We start from the raw sequence: 6,203 nt of genomic DNA, 5'->3' as shown, positions 1-6,203 counted from the left end.
ATATGAATGCAGTCTGGATTTAAACTGCAAACGCAAACAAAATCAGGTTAAACCGTTGATTCTGCCTCATTAATTATTGTACATGGAATTGCTTTATGCGCGTTTAGTGACCTACATACTAAACTGCTCACAATTTGGAAGAAAATATAGCTTTCAAATATTGCTCACTTATATCTGACTCTCCACGGCCTCTGTTTCTATGGAGACACCACTGAGAAAAGGCTTTATGGCCAGAACTATAAAACAGGCTCGTTTGAGATGAGCAAGTCCTGCGCAGTTTTGACCAGCGACTTGCTTGGTCCGTTGCATGCATGATGGTTAGAAAAGTTGTCCGACTTGCTCCGCCGACCGCCGACCCGACCGCGCGAGCCACGGGAATCTCGCGGGACCGAGGCGGCTGCAGTTCTTGGAGCGAGGCCTGCAGCTGCTCTCCTCTCCAAGTCATGGATGCTCCAAGTAGGCACCGACTGCACAGCTCCAAGGATGATGGGAAACGCCTCGAGCCGTGCGCTTATTGGTTCATCACAGGTGTATCACACACCCACAGTGACATGAAGAGACTTAAGTTTTTCTATTCCAAGATGTCTGAGCAGTCCATAGGCTATGCCATGTTATTAGAACGCTACAGACATGTCATATTTTCCGTAAATGCCACCTGTAATGACTACATTAAAATAAAAATAAGTAACGTGAAGGTCTGGGTTGTTAGACCAGTGAGTGTGGGTGGCAGTAATGCACCTTTTAAAATGTTTATCAACCGCCGTTAAACAAAACTGAAGAAGAAGAAGAAAAAGAGCAGCGAGTGTGCAGTCGGGAGTGTTCGGCTTGTTCGGCTACTCTCGTCTATGCCTCCTCTATCCAGGCGTGCAGGTAGATCATCTCAAACGAGCCTAATGATTGATATGTAGTTCAAGGATTCTGGGAAAGTGAGTTGCTGAGCAGAAAGTCTTCAAAATGCCCTCTGATCTGAATGAACTGAGCAACACTGACGCTCAGCAGACAAAAACTGATCCCAGGCTGCTGTTGGCAGGTCGGGTTTCCACCTGGTGCCTTCAGCTCCTCCAGGGCTCAAGAAGAGATCCATCTTCTCAAACCATTTACACTCACAACGAAGAACTACAGCAATCCAGGAATACATTTTTAGAAGTAAATAATACAGATATCACAGCAAAAGTATGAACTACAGTCTGAACTGATATCCTACAAGAATGTCATATGAATTAGATAATGAGACCATATAGGAGATCAAATAAAGTAGTAGCAGCTCTATTGATTTACCACAGACACATACAATTCTCTATAGGAATATTATAGTGATTTTTCATTAGGGTAGACATTGCAGCTAGGCCCAGGCTACTGCAAACTAATTTCTCCTACAGTTCCAACACATTTATACAGACTCCATGCCATCGATATGAATGATTCCAGCCTCCTCAGTATGGAGGGTGTAAGCCTGTGTGAGTGTCTGGTGGCTCCAGGGCTTTTTTACTCTGCTCCAAGTCAATTCGAGGTGTATCACAGTACAGCAGCTGCAGGCCTGGACACAGGGAAGCATCAGCAGCAGAGATATTACTGACCACGAGTGCATTAAGGGGGCATCATCCAGCCTGGTATCAATGCAACAATGAAAAGCTGATTCGGCTAATCAGCCTGATATGCAGCTCAAATTGGCTGAATTCATTCGACATGATTTAAAAAAAAAAAAAAAAAAAAAAAAAAGCCCATTTCAGTCCCAACTGTTTCCCTGCTGGTGGGCTTCAGCCTCCCGCAGCCGACCCGCACACCGGCACCGCAAAGTTCAGCGCTACGTCGTGCTTTCTGCAGGTCGCAGGCTGACAGCCACATTAAGAAATGCGCAGCCACTACCCAAAATGTCTAATCTGAAGCACCTCTGCTGGAGCAAACACCCTCACACTGAACACACACTGGAAGCTACGCCGCTACACGCTGCCATCCTATCACTCTAGGGCTTTTTTTTTGTCCTGCAATGCAAAAGGAACATAAAGAGCTTTACCTTAGAAATTAATATTTTGGCGCTTGGATATTCCAATTTGTCTCACTGTCCCCTCGGTTGCAATAATAACGCGTCCAACATCGCTCAGTCCTGCCTTGCCTCTGTTTTCCTGAGAGTCAGGGTGTGGGATACACGCATGGCACGTAAAGATGCAATGGCATTTTCAATGTAGATAATATGCTCCTTTCCTCTCGGTTCAAACGAGCCTTTTCTCGCTGTTATTCTGGATTAAAAAACGTCCCTTAAATGTCACTCTGGATACCTTACCGTACCTTAAATTAACTTCTGAATAAAGCCACTAAAATGCAATGTAATGTGCATCCAATGTTTGCAGTATATGATTTAGAATAGAATAGAATATAATAGACTAGAATAGAATTTATGGAATGAATAGATCATTCAGTAATGTCAAATCTAAATGAAAGCCTAACAGATGCTGTAGCCCAGTCATCATGTATAGGCTCAAAGTAAAAAAGCTTGTGTAATTTATAGAGTGAAAAAGAGTTTTTGGTCTGTTGTAATGTCCTATCCATCATGTCCTATCCATTCTACTGGAACATAAAAATCTAACTGTACACACTGTTTGGAGACATAAAATGCTGAATTAAGGCACAGAACATAAGAAGTTTTTTTTAAATGATGTGATGTTTTGGGACACTAACAAACTGAGTGTGTTGAACCACCAAATTTGGAACACCCTCCTCCACAAAGATTTAAAACTTGATATCTTTAGTTTCAGTATAGAGCCAACAGACAGGCTGCTGGTCTGTTGGGGGACCTGATAGACTGTAGATTTATAATAGACTCACAAACTCTCATTCTCAGGATGGACACTCTAACCACCGGGCCAATGAAGTAGCTGCATTTTTTATGTTATTATTTTGCTGATAAAATGACATTATACACAGCAGCATATACAGCAACAAGTAGCATTAAAGGGAAAATCCACCCTGAAACTGTAAAAAGGAGCAGCTATTGGCTATGTACCGTGCATTTCTGGGCCCATTTTGTTGTTTGGTGGTGAATTTTATTTGGATAACTGGCCAAACATAGATGGTGTGACGTCAAATTGAGATATTATCAGTGCAGCTACAATGGAGTTTAATATCAGAAAATGTCTCAGCGATCTAAAACCTCAGAGGTAAATGTCAGGTTTTGGTGTCAGTCCCTCAGAATCAAAGAGCGAGGGCTTCTTTCTAGAGCCGCCATTTTGCACCAAGAGACGTTCAACAATCATAGAGGAGGAGAGAGAGACGACCAGATAGACCAGACCAAATAGACCAGAATGCAATGCAGCAGAGAGACAGGTTGGGGTTTGAGTTGGGGGCGAGTCTCACTCTTTCTCAATCAGAAAACCTTGCTCCACTATCACTATCACTCTCTCCAGCTACAATGTAAAACTCACAGCTGAATGCAACAAGTTCGGCCCGTTCTCTGGGGGTTGTTGAAAGGCATTCTGGGAAATGTAGGAACTCACTAAAAGAAGTAGAAGTAGACGAGGCAGGTTGAGGGAAAGTGGGTTCACCAAAAAAGTAAATAACTCCTTGAATGAATTGAATATCACAGATTGATGAGATCTAACAGTGCAATAGTATCTGAGAGTGTATTTTTCCTTTAAGACATCTGAAGAGTATTTGACAGTAGCCTTCTTCAGCATTTCTTGCTGTAAAAAGGTTCAACAAAGATAAGAGAAAGATATAAAAGCGAGAGGTTGATCATCCAAACTCATGCTTGAACATTAAAAAACAACTGAATTAAATTAGCAATTAGAAATTTAGTTGTGTAGTATGATATATTACTATAGAATTAGTATAGTAGAGTACCAAACACTGAATAGACTTTCCAAACATCAAAATTCATGTTTAACAAGACTGTTTAGCTATCAAAAAGATCATATTTAGTGTATCAACACACCTGCAGTTGGGTTCTTGGGTTGCAAATAGCAGATCGCAACTGGGTTGCACCGCTTTTCTTGGTTTCAGAACACAGTCATGGCGTTTCAAGCTGCTGTTGGAATCACTTACATCAACAGTCTATGGTGATTATGTCTTTAATCATGCCAAACATCATCTTGGGGAGTTTATCTCTGCAGCTCCCTGTCTGCCCAGCAGAGGCCAGCAGACACTCTCAGTGTGTGTGAGGAACACCGGGAGTGCTGACTCACCGCCGGCTGCACAAATTATCCTGAGAGAGATTTACACAGTGGGCAGAGCTGAACCAGATGAACCCCCCCCTGTGATCCATCAGCACTGCAGGAGAGGACACTGACTGCCACACAGCCCGTCCTGTGCACCGCTAACAACATGAATATAAAGGGAACCGTAGCCCACTGAGCACTGTGTGTTTTCAGTGTTGTCTCTATGCTTTAGCTCTCATATAGCCCAGGATCTTTTTGGCTATGTATACGCCAGTTTTAGACCAAGCAGTAAATACATTATTACATATTAAAACAACACATAACACCTGGAAATATCTAAAATATATCAAAAACATGCAACAGAGAGGTCCGTATGTACAAGATAATGATTTATTTTTGTAATTTACCCCAGAAGATGTAGTCCAAGACATAGAAGTCTACTAAACTTTCACTTTTAAACCCTATGGAGCCTCATTTTAGCCTAGACATCTATAACCATTTAGACGTCTTTTAAACGGCTGATCAATGTAGAATTGCTCAGTGGGGTAGGAGATTAAGGATCAATGTGGAGGAACAGTACAGAAGAGTTGCTGCCTTTAAAAATGACAACTGTGACTCTTCTCATAAAAAAAAAACAAAGAAAAAACTCCCCATATTTGGATTTTCACCCAGTTTATTACACCTGTAACAGGTAAACATGTCCTCCCTATGACTGATGCAGGCAGCACTGGAGTCTTAGATGCATCATTGCAAGTTTTATCAAAACTAGATGACTGGTGTCCTGGTGGCTCAGTGGGTTAAGGCTTGTACCATGTGAATGTGACACCCTGGGTTCAAGTCCAGTCCAGGGCCTTTGTTGCATGTTGTCTCCCAACCTTTTCTGTCTCCACTTTGAACTGTCAAATAAAGGCGAGAACGTTTGACACAGAAGGACGTAGGAGCATCCAGCTGCACCAAGTCTCTTTATTATGTCGTGTCCCTGGCCTCGACATCTCTACAGGAAATAAATAATTGAGTATCTGTTAGTCTTTTAATATGGTTTTTGGTCCAGTCACTCTTTTGGAGGAAAATGACAGACTATATTAATCCTGCCACAGCTAAAGAGTCATTATTCGATATTTTTGTTTATCGTCATATAAAAAGGTAACAGATTGATGTTTTTTCTCTAAATGTCTGCGGGCAAAATGAACACAGCAAGCGTGTGTTCATGTCATTATGTCTTGTGTGTGGTTATACTGCTAAATGTCTAACTTTAATTCTCTCTACTTGGCTGAGTTATCTTACAGACTCTAACCTATCTTGAATGTGTTGAATGTGAGTATGAGAGGCAGTTATGTGCCCCCCCCCCTCTACCAAATTTCAGAAAGCTGCAGTTTAGGCAGAAGAAAATGGCCAAAAATAACCTGAAAAAATATTCAGGATGTCGTAAAGACGATCCCTTTCATAATGTTCTCCTAATCAAACACTGTACAGAAATGGCATTATGTCTTTTTTCAAGATTTGTAGGTTGTTTCCTTGCCCTCAAAGCCCAAGAAAGCCTTCTTAACATGAGGCTACTTGGACAAATGACCACAGTGATGGATCTGTATGATGTGTTTTATGCATCCTCAAAATTGCTGTGTGGCTATGACAACACCTATAGCCTTTATATGATCATGCAAATATCTGCAAGAACTTGTACATGCTTCTGTTCATCATACAGGTATTTGCTACCTCTGCATAAGTAGGGACTTTTCATTTCATCTGTCTCACATCTTCTCATTCTGTCATCAAAAAAACATTTGAATTGAGCCACAGCAAAATTGCACTGCGCACTTTAAATGATTAACATAACAGGCTGTCAGAGGCATTTTCTCAGCAGCCGAGATAACGATGCTTCATTTAGAAATAGACAGTTCTGAAGTCACACATTCTTTTTAAGTTAAGCACCACAGATGTAGGAAGGTGAAACAAAACATACAGCAGGGAGCAGGCATGCAGAGTTTACATGTTCAGCACTAGCTGCTACAACAAGTGAAGCCTCAGGATCGTTTCTTACATCACATCTGAGAA

The sequence above is a fragment of the Centroberyx affinis genome, unplaced genomic scaffold, assembly GCF_046629955.1.
Source record: "Centroberyx affinis isolate AG114_WGS23_722 - 3 ecotype Tasmania unplaced genomic scaffold, CSIRO-AGI_Caff_v1 ptg004358l_1, whole genome shotgun sequence".
Classification (NCBI taxonomy): domain Eukaryota; kingdom Metazoa; phylum Chordata; class Actinopteri; order Beryciformes; family Berycidae; genus Centroberyx; species Centroberyx affinis.
Note: the sequence above shows the minus strand (reverse complement) of the source record.